The 18106-nt window shown below is 43.9% G+C and overlaps 1 protein-coding gene across 8 annotated transcripts in view; it reads right to left on the bottom strand.

Annotated features, from left to right (window-relative positions):
• The window catches only part of ZNF185 (zinc finger protein 185 with LIM domain), a 64417-nt gene extending 51916 nt beyond the window's left edge, over positions 1-12501 (bottom strand). For 2 of the 8 annotated variants that reach the window (XM_083722161.1, XM_083722159.1), the window contains exon 1: positions 12273-12489. The gene's annotated coding sequence lies outside the window, so the exon portion shown is untranslated. Of the gene's footprint in view, positions 1-12272 lie in introns of all 8 variants that reach the window. The other 6 variants (XM_083722160.1, XM_083722162.1, XM_083722158.1 and 3 more) reach the window with 6 other exon arrangements.
• Positions 12502-18106: the final 5605 nt, after the last annotated feature.

Genomic DNA, 18106 nt, shown 5'->3' with positions numbered 1-18106 from the left:
CGACCTGTGGAACGCCCTCTCTTCAGATGTGAAGGAAATAAGCAGCTATCCTATTTTTAAAAGACATCTGAAGGCAACCCTGTTTAGGGAAGTTTTTAATATTTAATGCTGTATTGTTTTTAACACTTGATTGGGAGCTGCCCAGAGTGGCTGGGGAAATTCAGCCAGATGGGCGGGGTATAAATAATAAATAAATAATAATTATTATTATTATTATTATTATTATTATTATTATCATCATCATCATCATCATCATCATCATCATCATCATCATTTAGGACTTCTGTTGCCTCCAACTCTTGACTGCTACCACCAATACCTGATAGAGATTTGTTGCTTCTAACAGCTTTCTGACAGGCAGAAATTCCAGTTATTATTGGCATTTCTGAAGGGCCTCACCCCACTTCAGTTGTCGGTAATTATTGTTGTTACCTATAATTAATTCCTAATGATTATTCAACAGATTCATCTACCTAAAGAGGATGGAGGCCCTGTGGCTGCTACAAGCCTGCACAGCCAGTTTCAGGAAGCTCCCCCAACATTGGAGCATCAGCAACACTCTGGAAATTGTCCTAAGGAGGTGCACTTGGATTTCTGCTTTGATTTCAGCTTCCTAACCTCTGATGTGATAATTAAATTACATAATGCTTGATTTCATGTACGGTGCCTTTTTGGTTCTAACTGCGATTCTGCATACTGCATAGATCTATTTTCATATGCCTGTACTATGGAAGTGAATTGTAACAGCAATAATAACAGCAGCCACCACCCATGTGCTCCAATGGTAAATCACTGACCCTGTTTTCTGGGTACAACAGGGCAGGGCTTTGGGGCAGAAGTCTAGGGCCCCACTGTACAAGAGCCCCCTCACAACACTTGAAAAATGTGCTTTGCCACATTTTGAAGCTTTTTGAAATAATACACACCTGCCTTCTAAACAGGCAGGCTATAATGCAATTTGAAACATTACTGCCTGGAAGCCCATTAGAGTCTAAAATTACCCATTTGGGAGAAGAGTTTGAGGCTCCTGTGACAGTGCGAGGGAGGGTCTTTGTGGGAGCATGGGTATACCCATGGGTGCCATGCTAGCAACCCCGTCCCATGCTGAAGGTCCAAATAGTAAAGGGTAAAGGACCACTGAACGGTTAAGTCCAGTCAAAGGCGACTATGAGGTTATGGCGCTCATCTTGCTTTCAGGCCAAGGGAGCCAGCATTTGTCCACAGACAGCTTTCCTGGTCATGTGACCAGCATGACTAAACTGCTTCTATGCTATGCCATGCACTGGTATGCTTTCAAACTGCTAGGTTGGCAGGAGCTGGGATAGAGCAACAGGAGGGATTCAAACCGCGGGGATTCAAACCGCCGACCTTCCAATCAGCAAGCCAAGAGGCTCAGTGGTTTAGACCACAGTGCCCCCCGCATCCCTTTTGGTTCAAATAGTAGTGCTGGACTAGCCAAACAAATAGTCTGTTCTGGGATTTTAAAAACTTCCAATTGCTCTTAACTGGAAAAAACGGGGCTTTCCTTAATTGCGAATTTTGGGGTGTGTGTGTGTGTATTTCAGTAGGTAGGGCACGTACTTTGAACACTAAAGATCCCAAGTTCAATCCCTGGCATCCTTCTTTTTTAAGGATCTGATAGCAGGTGATGTGAAAGACCTCTAAGTTGAGACTCTGGCAAGCTACTGCCACTGCTTGCAAAGCTAGATGGACAAGCCATCTGTCCTGGGTGAAGGCAGCTTGCTCTGCTGTAAATTTAAGGATCATGGAGAAAATATAGCTTGCCTTTAAAGGTGATCCTGCCTAATTCACAACAATATGCAAACTGAAACATGGCCATCCTTCAAAATTCACACTTCTCTGAATATTGCAATGTAGCTCTCCAGCCAAGTACTGTCTACAAAAATGTGTAGACTAAGGTAAAGTGTGCATTTAAAAATGCATATATTAGTAAAAATAGCACACCAAAATGCATTATATTGGGGAAAATTGCTTCCAAAAATGTGTGTATTACGCAAAATTGCATAGAAAAATATGTACATTAGGAGAAATTTTATGCTAAAATGCGAAGGAATTTTCATTAGTACCTTTTAAAATAAATTTTGGAAATTGATGTGGAAATTTGGAGAACTGAAATTAAAAAATGAAACAGAGATACTGTAAACTGAAATTGGAAGCTTTGTGCATCCCTAGTTGCGGTGTTTGGTGTGAAAATCTTTTCTTTTTACGCTGCCTTTTAAGGGAAAGCCCACACAAGTTCGCTCACCTACTGTAAAAACAACCGCAAGAGGCAAGCTCATATATCATTTAAATAGCTTTAAGGAGAAGCTGAAAACAATACAGAGACCAGCAAAACAACCATTAACAGAAACTCCCCCCTCCATAACACTTCAATCAGGAAAGGCTGTACAAGCATTGGACACAGTCATGGGCTGGATAAGAGGCAACAAGCGGAGTCTGAATCCTGGCAAAATGGAGGCATGTTGGATTAGCTAGTGCTGTAGCTCTGGGGAAGGGGAGCTAGCTGGGTTTTTTGCCCTGGGTGAAGCCTCCAGAGGGGTGCCATTGAGGCTCCCAGCCTGTGTGTGTTTACGCAAATGCACATGGGGTTGTGTGCCAAACTGGGTCTTTGATCCAGGTGAAATAAAGCCTAGTTTTGCCCCTGGATTAGCAGTTCCCATGTCCAGAAAACCGGCCAGTTACCTGCCCCTGACAGTGTTGCATTTACTCTGTAGTCTAGGGAAATCCCATGCCTTGATGATGGAGGCTCAGGTGTATTTAATAGATAGGAGTGCCTTTAACCAGCTTTGGCTAGTAAAACAGCCGAAACATTCCTGGTGTTCCAGGGTACAGTTCATGCATTAGTACCTTTGATGCTTTATTACTGTAATGCACCGAACATGGAGATGCCTTGAGCTTGGTCCAGAAGCTGCAGCTGGTACAGAATGCAGAAAATGGAGATGCCTGTATCACTATCATGTAATATCTGTGCTGAGGGTTCTGCATTGGCTGCCAATAAGCTACCCTATGGACGGATGAATCTGTCAATTTCAGTTCCTCCCAGTTTTTCATTTTCCCAGTCTTAAATTCAATCCTCCACATTTCCACACCAGCGCACAATCATTTTAAAGTCATAACAAATTCATCGGCATTTTAGGGCAAATTCCTCCTGATACGCACATTTTTGCAAAAAAATTGTTTACACATTTTATTTTAATGCACACTATACTCTGGCATTTGCATTTTTGTACACATTACTTGGTTGGAGAGCTGTGTTGCAAAATTCAGCAAAGTGCAAATTTTGACAGACCACTCTGTTCTGGTTCATGTACTGTTTCGGAAAGTGAGAATTAGGTAGGCTCACCTTTAAATGTAAATCCTTACTACTGGACCAGGTTAAATTATTTCGGCCTAAAAAGCCCTGAATACCTTTGGAAGCGGGACGCGGGTGGCGCTGTGGGTTAAACCACAGAGCCTAGGACTTGCAGATCAGAAGGTTGGCGGTTCGAATCCCCGCGACGGGGTGAGCTCCCATTGCTCGGTCCCTGCTCCTGCCAACCTAGCAGTTCGAAAGCATGTCAAAGTGCAAGTAGATAAATAGGCACCACTCTGCAGGGAAGGTAAACGGCATTTCTGTGCGCTGCTCTGGTTCGCCAGAAGCGGCTTAGACATGCTGGCCACATGACCCGGAAGCTGTATGCCAGCTCCCTCGGCCAATAAAGCGAGGTGAGCGCCACAATCCCAGAGTCGGCCACAACTGGACCTAATGGTCAGGACCTAATGGTCCCTTTACCTTTACCTTTGGAAAAGGTATACAAGTGCAATCACTGAGGTCACCAGCGTATATACACTCTTGTAATGCCTCATGCCTCAGAGGTCCTGCTCCATGGGAACCCAAGCAGGGCTTTTCGTGCAATGGCCCCAGTGTTTTGGAACTCCTTTCCTGTGGTTATCAGACAGGTACTGACCCTTTTGGGATCTTAGTGCCTATCGAATACATGTTTATTCTGCTAATGGAGCCGCACACACATACCACTTGGGGTGGTGTCCTGTAATCACGGAGCCCCTACCAAGAAGGCCCTATCTTTTATGCTTACCAATCTGATTGATCTTACATGTAGGCTTGCAGACAGAGTGTCTGAAGCAGACCTCAGGACTGGGAAACTTTGTATAGCTTAAGGAGTCCTTCAAATAACCTTTAAAGGTCAATACCACCAGCATTTTAAATAGGGATATTACAAGCATACAGAGGTGCCCCTTTCCATCTAGAGTCCTTTTTATAATCAGTTGAAAGTTTTCAACACAATAAAAGCCAAACAAATCTAAATAAAAATAAAATAGAGAGAAAAGATAGAGAAAAAGAAGGGAAGGAAGGAAATAATAAAAAGCCCTCTATCGAGGCTGTATTCTTAACCTTTATTCCACACAAAGGAAGGTGAGCCCTCCCAGCTCTCACCTGGGAGCTCCCCCCCCTCTTCCCCCACCTTCCTACCCTGGGAGTTCCTCCCTACCCAGTCCCTTCATCTTCCATCCATCACCTTCCTGTGTGTGTCTTCATTAACCCAAAGTAGGAAACATCAAAACAACATAAATACAGATAGAGTTAGCAGAAGAAAGCAAAAATTAGAAGTCACAGAAAAGGAAAATAAAAGGAGAGATAAGAAAAAGGAATTAGAAGGGCATCAGATTCTCCACCTGCCAATTATATATATAAATATCATTCATAGTATTCAAAATATACACTCCAAGATAACATCCAAGGGAGATTCCAGTAGGAAGACTAGCAGTTCTGGAAGCTATGAAATTACTTTAAAGGTAAATGGACCCCTAACCGTTAGGTCCCATCGCGGACGACTCTGGGGTTGCAGCGCTCATTTCGCTGGCATATATTTTCTGGGTCATGTGGCCAGCATGATTAAGCTGCTTCTGGCGAACCAGAGCAGCGCACAGAAACGCCGTTTACCTTCCCGCCAGAGTGGTAGCTATTTATCTACTTGCACTTTGACGTGCTTTCAAACTGCTAGGTTGGCAGGAGCAGGGACCGAGCAACAGGAGCTCACCCTGTCACAGGGATTTGAACTGCTGACCTTCTGATCAGCAAGCCATAGGCTCTGTGGTTTAACCCACAGCACCCCCCATGTCCCTATGAAGTTACTTTAGGAAGCAGAAAAGAGAGCTTGGAAGACAATGGGGGAAATCTCAAAGAACTGGTTTGGGAATTTTGCTCCATAGGAATAATCACAGGTGGTCTGCAGGGGGGGTGTTTACAAGTGTGTGTGCATGTGGCCCTTGAGGTCAACCTTTCTGGCCCTTATAACTCTCCTAAGGCCATACCCCTCACTGGCCTTGCTTCACATCCTGAGTGCATTTGCCTGGCTGGAATGTTCCTTGAACTCTGATCTTAACTTTCACTTGTCTGGTTGGAGAATACGGAGGGGCGTTTCTCAAAAGTAGCCTACTGTACAACGGTAAAATTTATGTGTGTTGCTTGGCCCACGTTTGCCTGTGGTCCCACCCAACAGTGGCCTGTGGCCCCCAGAAGGCTGCCCAGAAAGGAATGCGGCCCTCACTCTGAACAAAGTTCCTCACCCCTGGTCTGTAATATTGATGGGCTAGGGAGTAAGTCTGCCTCCCTCAAGTGGTATCCCACATGGGTCTCATGCAAGTGTGTGATTATTTGAGATGTTTGCCAGGCAGGTTACTTCCTCAGGTCAGTCACCCCTGCTGTTGTTGTAGACTACATTCCAGAAAAGCAGGTAATATACAGTACAGGTCCAAACAAAACAAATGTGTCTAATAATCTCTTCATTAAAAGCCATCTGAGCCAATGGTAGTCGTGTATTCGTATATGACAGAACTGCAAGTGTGGGTTATGCAAACACCAGTGGCTTGAAACGCAGTAAGGTCAACACACACACACACACACCTTGCATTGCAGTTCGTATTCTTACACTGCTGTGCAGATCAGAGAGGCAGCAGGGATGTCTTCATCTAATGTGCATTATCCGAATTGTTTTTCTATGCACAACAGCTGCCTAAAATGTAAGCACCATGGCTTCTGTTCTCAAATCAGACGGAAGATGGTTTGAATGAAAGCACTTCAAACGGGGATTTCTCAAGAAGCTACAGGATACCTATGAATGTGTCTATTGTCATGTGTACTCCGCTTCAATCACCAGTGGTGGGCGTGTGCTGGAGCTGGAGTAAGCAGCAATGTACATGCAGCCTTGCCCTGACAGTTGATGGGTTTGGGCCATAAGAAAAGTGGAATAATAATAAGCCAACTGATTAATAAATCAAAGTTCTCTTGTAGCAAAACAAATGATTCATACCCCCACAATTTTATGCACATATCTGATCAAATCAATAAGGCATAAACTCTGTTCAGCATTAGCAGGAACAGCAATTAGAAGAGGAATGCTACCCACGCTAGACTCAGCCTTCCATCCCAATTGCAGAAATAGAAGAAGCGTTGGGAGGTGTGTGTGTGTGACTGGAAAAAAAGCTTGCATAGAGCAATGGAGATTAGGTCCAGTCCCCAGCATCTCCAGGGGAAGTCTCATGCCTGAAATCCTGGAGATCTGCTGCCAATCAGTTTTTGTTTTTGTTTTGTAATAAACAGAAGGCAGAAGGCAGCTTATTAGATTCACTTCAGAGAAGTCACTGCTCAATGAAAAGCAATCCCTCCCCCCCCCCCCCATGCACAACTAGACGAGGGCCTATTAACTCAATGGCCGAGCATCTGCTTTGCATTAAGGCAGCCAAGTGTCCTGCTGCGCAGATGATAGTCCTTGGTTTGAAAGCATCCTCTAACTAAGGGCTCTGCAGTCCAAGAGCTGCAAGAAGGAAAACCTGCAGAGGCCTTGAAGTTGCCCATCCATAGTTGGTAGCCAAAGAGCAGACTAAGAAGGCACACAAAGGCCACAAGGAAAGTGCCACAGCTCAAGGAGAGAGCACATGCTTTTCCTACAGAAGGTCCTAAATTTAATCTCTGGCATCTCCAGGTAGGACTGCTAGAGACCAGCATTTGAAACCAAAGAGAGTACAGACAATACTTAGTGAGATGGACCAATGATCTGACTCCATATATGACCACTTCCTATGTTCTAGACTAATATCTTTGAATACCAGTTACCAGAGAGTTCTTGCAGGTTTCCCACAGGCCTCTGGTTGGCCACTGCAGGAACAAGTTGCTGCAATAGATGGACCACTGGCCTGATCCAGCAGGACTTTTCTTATGTTCTCAGAAGTTCATATAGTCACATTCATGTCTCCCACTATGATGAGATGCATTTTAGTTCTACTCATATTAAAGAAGTTACTGTATTTCTAAATCTGTATCCATATGTATACATTAGGACATTTTGGATGGGGGTGTTGCAAATCAGTACTATCCTCTTTTGTGGCATTGTGTAACTTTGCATGCTGGAGGAGCCCCATGTGCAATCATTGGCATCTCCGGAAAAGGATGTCCAATGGCTGAGAAAGTCACACACACACACACCACAGTGTCAAGAGATGGACCAAAGAGCCAGAGCCAAAGACTGTTTCATATAAGGCCATGAGAGAGTGGATTGCAGCAAATGGGGGAAATTATAGCTGAGTGGTGGAATACATCACACAACTTTGCGTGCAGAAGATTCAGTTCCCAGGGATTAAAAGCATCTCAGCAGAAAAGTGGGAGACTCCCCCCTGCCTGAGTCTTCTACAGAATCAACAGCATTCAGAGCATGTCTGATATTGATCTACATAAGAGGTCGAGAACCTGTGAATCTCCAGATGTTGGACTCCAGTTCCCACCACCATCCCTGGCCATTATCTATGCTAGCTGGGGCTGATGAGCCCTTGGACTAAAATGGAGCATCAGGTATGACAAAGCATAAGGCATCATCGCAGATCTGAAAGTTTTATTTGCCAGAGCTGCTCCAGCTCCTGCCATACACTTATCAATTTATTAATATTGATAAGGTAACCCACTTCTTTAACCTGCATATATTGTACAGATTAACTATCTTTGCATATTTCTGTTTCTTGTGCATGAGATTATTCTCCACCTACAATTAGGAGAAAGAGCAGAGAAGGGTGGTACAAGGCACCAAGAGTCTACTTGCAAATGACTGGAAATCATATTCTGCTCCTCCCTGACCCTGATTTCAGAAATGCCAAGGTACACACACTCACACTTCCAAGATTGCCCTACGTTTGGACACATGACACAATACCCTCATTGAAGCTAAGCATGTCTGGACTTGGTTGGTGTGTGGAGGAGAGGCTACTTGGGCACCTCTGTTTTTACTGTCTCTATGTTTACTAATATGTTTACTCTGTGTTTAAAGGTAAAGGTACCCCTGACCATTAGGTCCAGTCGTGAACAACTCTGGGGTTGCGGTGCTCATCTCGCTCTGTAGGCTGAGGGAGCCAGTGTTTGTCCACAGACAGCTTCTGGGTCATGTGGCCAGCATGACTAAGCCGCTTCTGGTGAACCAGAGCAGCACACGGAAATGCCGTTTGCCTTCCCGCTGGAGAGGTACCTATTTATCTACTTGCACTTGACGTCCTTTTGAAGTGCTAGGTGGGCAGGAGCAGGGACCGAGCAACAGGAGCTCACCCCATCACAGGGATTCAAACCACGGACCTTCTGATTGGCAAGCCTGATGCTCTGTGGTTCAGACCACAGCTATGTTTACTATGATGGTGGTGAGATGATAGATAGATGATAGATAGATAGATGATAAATGATAGATAGATGATAGATAGATAGATAGATAGATGATAGATAGATAGATAGATAGATGATAGATAGATATAGATAGATAGATAGATAGATAGATAGATAGATGATAGATAGATGATAGAGGAAGCTGATGGATTCTTAATTATATTGAATTTGGCATTCAGTACCAAATGAGGCAGTCAGACAGAGAACATAGAGAGCCCTGGCTTGGGAACACCATCTATATCAGCAAGTTTTACTTTTGTGAGCACAAATGATAGTGGACTAGATCAGGGCTGGAGAATCTGTGGCTTTTTAATTTTTGGAGAGAGAAAAGTGGGGGTTTTCTGATGGAATGCAGAGGGTGTTATAAAAGAAGCCACTTCCTCACTCCTTGGTGCAACTATGGGTTTGTCTACATTTGAGCATTATTTAGCTATTAGCCCACTTTCCCCCATGTGAAGTAGACTGGAGTAGTCCACACCTGTGTGCATTTGAATTTGTATATGAGGAGCCACTTCAGTCATTCCTGATTATATGACTGGGCATTCCCTTTTGTCTTTGTTCCCAACATTCTTATTTGTTGATTTCATGATGTCAATTAAGTATCAACAGGGCATGTGTGCTGATAGTTGTGCATATTTTTTTTTAAAGTCCTGCATGAGAAGTGTCCAAAGCACACAGATATGCAATTGTAATATTGCTTGTGCATGCAATTTTTCCAGTTTCATGCATATCTTCACGGCCTAGTACCCTCGTACCTACAGGATCGCCTCTCCTGGTATACCCCACGGGGGACCTTAAGGTCCGTAAATAGCAACACCCTAGAGGTCCTGGGCCCTAAGGAAGTTAGATTTGCCTCAACCAGAGCCAGGGCCTTCTCAACACTGGCTCCAGCCTGGTGGAATGCTCTGTCTCATGAGACCAGGGTCTTGCGGGATCTGATTTCTTTCTGCAGGGCCTGTAAGACAGAGTTGTTCTGCCTGGCCTTTGGCTTAGAATCAGTTTGATTCTCTTCCCCTCTTTCTTTTTCCTTTCTCCTCCTGTGAAGAGGCTGCACCCTAATGTTTTAATGTTGTATCTTAATCTTTTAAATTGTATTTTAATCAACTTGTTTTTATTATTGGTTGTTAGCCGCCCTGAGCCCGGTCTTGGCTGGGGAGGGAGGGGTATAAATAAAAAATTTATTATTACTATTATTATTATCTGAGGGATCAAAAGCGGGTGCAGATTCCTTGAGTACAGCTGGTAAAGAAGTGCAAGTATTGAGGAAGTAGTGGGAATGGAAAAGGCAGTAGCAGAAAGTGGTCGTTTATTGCCCACCAATCCAAAAGCACTGAAACAAATAATCTGAGAACCAAGTAGGATACAAAAGGAAAACACTGAGATTGGTATTGTTGGAAGGTAATGCGGATGCTGCAAATTAAATTGGGAACACAAACAGCTGCAAACACAAGGTAATCGTGGATGTGGACAAGGCCTGTTATTATGATGCTATCACAACAGCATCTGTGCTGTTTGCCATTATGACAGTTACAGGCCTGGGTGTGAGGACGGGAAGATAACAGGATTTGTGATCAGGTGGAAAATTGAGGCTGAGGGAGGGACTCTTCAGCACTGCCCATTCTATCATCTCCTTCCTTACTCAGACATTTCCTTCTTTCTTATTGTGACAGATTCTCAGCAAAAATTTGATGGAAGAACCACCACCAGGAAGGCAGATGCACTTCTTAAACTGCAGCCTACTGGTGCCTGTTCGCCTGATTTCTACAACATTGTACAGTTATGAATTGTATAATTAGAATTGTGCATTGTAAGCTGCCATAGGAAGATATTTACCATGAAAAGCAACTTAAAAGACGTTTAAATACACAAGTGAAAACTCTGAACTGGAGAACCAGGCTTGTCACCATTTTTTTTTTCTGGCAAGGATTTAACGGTGGCAAAGCAGGCAGAAATCCCACAGGGGAAGTTCCTCATCACCTCACCCACATACTGAGAAGGCAGTATTGCATAATGGAAGATGCAGACGCAAATCGCTACTCCGCCATAAAGCTCACCGAATTACCGTGGAGTAGTCACACTCTGTGTTTCTCCAACCACACAGGAATGTTGTGAACATAGAATAGGTTTGAGAGAACCACATACGCTACTCTAAGCACCTTGCAGCAGGGTTAAAAAATGCCACAGATAAATGTTGGGTGAACTTCACCAGTTGAATTTCTGCCTGCTTTGCATCTGTTAAAAGGCACTGGAGGCCTGCAAAGAAATAATGAAAAATGAATGTCAGACATTACCAATTGAGGGATGTCTCTAAAAAACAGAAAACACCTGACATCTACATTATTGCAGATCTCTTATAATCGGCATTCTCTTCATGGGGTTACTGATGATAATGTCCAGTGTCTATCTGGGAGCGCCCTCAACCAAAGATATTCATAGAGCATCTGCCAAGGTGCCTTGGAGCCATAGGGGCCAACTCCCTGGGGCCCTGGGTGCCGTAGCACCCACAAAATTTCCCATGAGGGGCTGGGCACCCACAAATTCTGGCACCAGGGTCATGCAAGCTGCATGGCGCTCACGGCCCTGGGCACCCACAGTTGGGGGCCAAGCAAGCATTCCTGTTTCCAGCTCCATAATTCTATTGTTTTTTTGACCCTGTTGTGTGCTTCCAGCAAGGTGGAGGGCAGAGGACCCCTCAGCAAAATGATGCCAAATCCTTCTCCCACTTCCCCAGTTAAGCAACTTTTTGTACTGATGATGCTGATGCTAACAGCTGTATGGCAGACAGACGTTCACAGTACTGTATATATAACACAGCAAGTGTTGTAATTAAGAGAAAGTGCTGCAGTGTTTTTGGCTCAAATGCCACCTCCTCTCCAGGACTTGCCTACCTTACAGGGCTGTTGTAAAGATTAGTAGAAATAGCAATGAGCACCAAGGAAGAGATTTGCGCAAGAAATAAGAACCACAGCAACATTTCACATCATGGCATCTGCATACTGGAGGAAAATATAAAGCTAACATTTCAGGAAATTTGCTGGGGTGGGAGGAAGTGGCAATTGTTAACACAAAGCAATGGATTTTGCTAGCAGCTGCCAAGCTGGATCTAAAGAGAGCATAGTGTGTCATAGTGGTTAGAGCAGGGGTCAGCAACCTTTTTCAGCTGTGGGCCAGGACACTGTTTCTCCCCAAAGAATCCTGGCAACTATGGCTTACCCTTCTCAGGGCTACAATTCACCGGACCCTTAACAAACTACAGTTCCCGGGGTTCTTTGAAGGAAAATAATGTGCTTTAAATATATAGTATGCCAGCCCAAATAACTGTTCAAAGCCAGGCCAGCTCATAGAATCGTAAATTTGGAAGGGACCACGAGGGTCATCGAGCCCAACAGGTGGCGCGTTGGGGAAGTCGCTTTCCACAAGCTGTTGTTCTGTGGTGGAAAACTTTCCTCCCACCTCAAAGAGAGGATAATCAAGGCAAGGGAGGAAAAGAGCAGAGGAAGAAGGGCAAGAGAGGAAACCCTCTCATCTTTGAAACCAAAAAGGTGGTACTTACTTGTAACCTCAGCGGCAGTGGGTCCCTTCTCCAAAGGTGTCCTCGCGCATTTAACAGGACTCCTGCCCTCACAACTGTGGCTGGAGCAGTGCTCTCCCTGCTAGTCCTTATGCGCTCAGCAGCAGAGGTGTGGGCAAGCCAGAATGCGTCCCAGCCAGCTAAGGCTGCCCTTGCCAAAAAAAGAGGCCCAGCCTTGTTATGGGAGGGAGATGACAATGTGGGTGTGTGTTTTTTTGCCCTTCAGGGGATCAAACAGGTTTCTCTTTCCACAGCAGAAAGTCTCCCCCTCCTTCTCTCTCTCTCTCTCTCTCTCTCTCTCTCTCTCTCTCTCCCCCCTGCACTTCGGCAAAGAGGTGCCTCTCCCTAGTACATTCCTTACATTCTCTGCCCTCTGTCGCTAGAGACACCCAAGGCTGACAAGGAGAATTGGAAACCAAGTCACGGTAGCACTTTTTTTCTGCTTTTGCCAAATTCTGTATGGGGAGTAGGGCTTGGCACTCAAGGAGGGTTCGCAAACAGCCATCTTGAGAATCAATTCCCTCTTCCTGTTCTGTACAATTATTCAGCTGCTGTTAACCAAGGCCTACAAACCTAAAGCGCCCATCAAGGGACAGGCACATAGCTCTCACGAGAATCTCCATACCAAAAAGTTAATAAAACCTTCATAGACAGGGCTATTGAGAAATTAGCTGTCTTATTTTGCTATTATTATTATTATTATTATTATTATTATTATTATTATTATTACTGCATTTCTATACTTTAGGGAACTTATTTCTGTAGGAACTTGGGAACATAGGAATCTACCTCCTGCTGAGTTTGGACCATTTGTTACATCTAGCCCATTATTTTCTACACAGACTGGCAGCAACTCTCCAGGGTTTCAGGCAGGATCTCTCTCCTCCCGTGAAGATACAGGAGATTGAACTTGAGACCTTCTGCAAGCAAAGTAGATGCTCTGGCACTGAGCTATGGTCCTTTCCTGAAAGACATATGAGCACAGAAAGCTGTCTTATACCAACTCAGACCATTAGCCTATTTCGTTCAATATTGTCCACACTGACTGGCAGCAGATCCTCAGGGTTTCAGGCATGGTTCTCTCTCAGTCCTACCTAGAGATGCCAGCATTAGAACTTGGAACCTTCTGCATACAAAACAGGTGCTTAACCACTGAGCTACAGATTTTAATGCAAACCTAATTCACACTTCCCGGACCAATATGCAAACTGAAACATGGCTAGCCTTTGAAATTTGCACTTCTACAAATTTTGTGATGCTGTTCTCAAAACCAAAATGTGCACACAAGCAAAGCAAAGCAAAGCATAAGTAAGTGTAAGTATGGATTTTCATGTTGGATTTTAAAAGTCCACAAAGAGGTGTGAAAATGTGGTTTTCCAAAGAATGTAAATATGAGAAACTAAGGAAAACATTAACAGCTGATTCTTATTGTTCATTTTCTCTCCCCGCTTCATTTTTCTGTTCACAAGGAAGATCCAGAAAGTTGATATAAAATATGCAATTGCTGTTATTTTTAAATGGTTTTCCATGTAATGGCGTTTTTTAAAAATATGTATCTGCAGCTGTTTTGTTCCTATCTATGTAATTATTTAAACATGTTTTAATTGTATTTTAAATTTTTTTTTAGGTCATTGGAAACAGTTCATAAATCAAGTAACAACTACAGCAACAGCTGCACCAACTGCTACTACTAAAAGTATTGGGGGTCCCATGCTCAAACACTCTTCCAGCAACAATTGGGCAGTAATCCTCACTTTTAATTTTCAGGCGTATCTCGAAGACTTTTTATGCCAACAGATCCTTCTGTACTGCTTTTCAAGGTTTTTATTTTTAGGTTGCTATACCCTGCCCTGATGTTTTGTGAGAGGGCGGGATATAAACACTTTCATAAATAAAGCATGATGTCATTAAAGGTTTGAGAAAGCTTGAAGCTCACGTATAACAAGAAAAACCAAAGCAACCTCTTGACTCCCCCCTCCACAAATCCAAGTGCCAGTTTATGGCATGCCAAGTAAAGCCTAGTTCATTAGACATGCATAGAAGCCTACTAGAGACAATCCACTTTTCATTTGGCTGCCTTCCTGGAACTGGACAAAGCAGGTAAGCTGTCCATCATCTGGCCATTGGCAATGACATGGGTACTGGGCCCCATGTGACTTAAGGAGCCAACAGTTTTGTAGACATGATTTGCAAAATGCATATTCTTTCCTGATTTGTGCAGTTTGCTCTGCATGCTCAAGTGTGTGTGATGGGGGGGGGGGTTTCATTCTTGTGTTTTGATTTGCTAACACTTGTGCTTTGGTTATAAATCTTCAAGCTCTCTAAATGAGACTGATGAGCACAATTATGATTATTTGACCTCTCAGTGAACCAAATGGTGGCAAATTTCACAGGCTAAGTATAACATCAGGCAAAAGCCTAATCTCTTTCCAACAGCTCTATATTTCAGAGCCTCAGAACTTAATTGGATTCCCCGCTGTTTTCAGTAACCGTCAATCTCCCACCAGGCAGAAGGCAAGAGGCTGCTTTCCTTCACCCTCCTCTTTCCCCAAACAGGGTGAATGATGCTGAAAGTCAAGAAGAAGGGTGTGGAAGTCAAACCACCCATTTGATGAAAGGAAATCAAACAGGTTTTTCACAAGTCTTGCTCCACAGAGCTTCTATCCTCCTTAAGTGTGAGTGGCAGGTAGCAGGCAGCCCTCTTTCTAAGGCTGACAGTCAATCCAAAATGCATTCAATTTTAGCAAAATCAAGAAGTGTCTCGTGCAACTTTAAAGACTAACATGTATTATAACATACACCTTTGTCAGCTACAGTTCAATGCATCAAATGCACAAAGCATTATCCTAGTGTAGGGGTGATGTTAAGCAGTGAAGTCAGAAGGAAGTGAGATACAAAAAAGGACAGGTGACGAGAATTACACTATTATCAACAGTGGCAATTCACAAAAATGTTAATAATACAGACAACCTGGCATCAGTTAGCCAAATAATGCTTGTAAGTGTGATAAACAATCCTTTGTTCTGGGCTGATGTTACAGTCTTCATCTGAAATTGCTTTGATTCCAGAGTGGCCACATGTAAGAAGAGTTAGTGTCCTGAGAAGTTAAAATACCCCCCACAGACATGACACTGACACATGCTCACGCTCACGCTCTCTCTCTCTCACACACACACACACAAACACACAGATGCAATTTCTGATGTCAAATTTGTGTCTATTACTGTAGAGATGCTTGTGGGAAACGGGAGCGGCTTTCACCATTCCTACAAAGCCTTGGGGTTGTGTGTCACTTTGTACATCGTAACTGAATTCCACCTGCCATTCCATTGCACAGCCAACTAATTTGGAGATAGCATTCTGGAGCTTCTAACACCACCATGAAATACCCAGAAATGGGACACAACAGAATAGTTTCTTTTTGACACAAATGCAGTTGTTCTAGAACAAGCTTCTTGACTCCAGCAGCTACAAAGGTTGGTTCAACAACTGTCCTGCAAGCTTCAAAGCCATTAAAATGACCCAGGTCCATTTCACTATCCTGAATCTTCAACTTCCATCAGCCTTCTAACACCGTTGTGCAATAATCTCTTTGACAGCTTTAGCATATGCCTTGTTAGGATTGTGCAAATGGTTAGGATTGTGAAAATAGTTTAAATGTCTCATTTGGATTGTATATTAAACTTGTTACTGCTTGAAAAGTTGCATGCTTTTAATTCTGCAAATAGTCTTCAGCAGTATTGTAAGCGGTTATTTTGATGTTGTTATGGCCAATGGGCAAAGCAAAGCAAAACCAACATATCCATCGATCCAAAGAAAGCACAGGAAATGTCTATTTATTAGCATTGCCCCAGATTTCACAAAAGTACTGGCCCAACACCTAAGATTTGTGTTTTCATGATCCAACTTATTCCTGTGACTGCTATTCATTTTAATGGTTTTTAATACTGAGTTTTGAATTGTTGTAACCCACCCTGGAACCTGCTGGTAATAACAGCAGTAATACTCATAAATCTGAAAGGTCCATCAACCACAGGACATCTTCAACAACATGGCACCATGTGTTCCTCCGCCCCTTTTAATTTGGATTTTTTTCCAATCTGCAAAAATGCAGAAGGGGGGGGGGGGGAATCAAACATAAAATTGCATGTCACCTATCTGTGGATGTGCTGAAGTGCATTGTGTGGACAAACACTATTTTTAAACGTTTCATGTGGGTTTCCCATCTATTACTCTATCCCCTACTACTTCTATTGGTGAGTTGTAGATCTATTAATGGTTTTTCTTCTTATACTACATGGAGTCGTTTTTATGTTGCTTCCCACTCCCCTGATACCATATATTATTTTTAAATGTACTTTTAAGATGCCCAGAGAACATAAGAGCTCTGCTGAATCAGGCCAGAGACCCATTTAATCAAGTATCTTGCTCTTGGTGTCCAACCAGATTTAAAAAATGACCCCTGGACAGTTAAGTCCAGTCAAAGGCGACTATGGGCTTGCAGTGCTCATCTCTCTTTCAGGCCAAGGGAGCAGGCGTTTGTCCACAGACAGCTTTCCGGGTCACGTGGCCATCAGGACTAAACCGCTTCTGGCACAATAGGACACCCTGATGAGTGCCAGAGCACATGGAAACGGTGTTTACCTTCCCGCCGCAGCAGTATCTATTTATCTAATAATAATATTATAATGATATTTTTTTAAAAATTTATACCCCACCCTCCCCAGCCAGAGCCAGGCTTTATTGGCTAACACCAATAAAATTACAATAAAACATAATGGGGGGGGGGGCAAACAAACAAACAACCCCTCAAAAAACCCAGTTTATTAAAATACAGGTTAAAATACAATTTAAAATGCAGCCTCATTTTAATAGTAGCCCATAAATCAAAACCATAAGCGGAGGGAAACATAAGGGTCAGACTGAGTCCAAACCAAAGGCCAGGCGGAACAGCTCTGTCTTGCAGGCCCTGTGGAAAGATGTCAAGTCCCGCAGGGCCCTAGTCTCTTGTGACAGAGCGTTCCTCCAAGTCGGGGCCAATACTGAAAAGGCCCTGGCCCTAGTTGACACCAGTCTAACCACCTTGCGACTTGGGGCCTCCAAAGTGTTGTCATTTATGGACCTTAAGGTACTCCGCAGGGCATACCAGGAGAGGCGGTCCTGTAGGTACAAGGGTCCTAGGCCTCGTAGGGCTTTAAAGGTCAAAACCAGCACCTTAAACCTGTACTCCACCAGGAGCCAATGCAGCTGGTAAAGCACTGGATGAATGTGATCCTGCGGCAAGGACCCAGTAAGGAGCCTAGCCGCCGCATTCTGCACCTGCTGGAGTTTCTGGGTCAGCTCCAAGGGCAGCCCTGCATGGAGCGAGTTACAATCAAGCCTGGAGGTGACCGTCGCATGGATCACTGTGGCCAGATCAGGGCGAGAAAGGTAAGGGACCAACTGCTTGATACGACAGAGATGGAAAAATGCCATCTACTTGCACTGGTGTACTTTTGAACTGCTAGGTTGGCAGGAGCTGGGACCAAGCAATGGGAGCTCACTCTGTCGCGGGGATACGAACTGCCGACCTTCTGATCAGCAAGCCCAAGAGGCTCAGTGGTCTAGACCACAGCACAACCCACGTCCCTCTAACCAGATTACCTTTGTGAAGCTCACAAACAAGACATGAACTCAACAACACTGTCCCCACCTGTGATTCCCAGTAACACTGAATGAAGGTAACATAGCTATCATAATACCCATTCCACACTAGTAAGAAAGTGATATTTTAGTGTGGTAGCACCTACACTGTGGAACTCCTTGCCTATTGATAT

This window comes from Podarcis gaigeae, assembly GCF_964106915.1.
Source record: "Podarcis gaigeae genome assembly, chromosome: Z".
Taxonomy (NCBI): Eukaryota; Metazoa; Chordata; class Lepidosauria; order Squamata; family Lacertidae; genus Podarcis; species Podarcis gaigeae.
The sequence above is the reverse complement of the archived record's forward strand: the minus strand, read 5'-3'. Positions and strand labels throughout refer to the sequence as shown.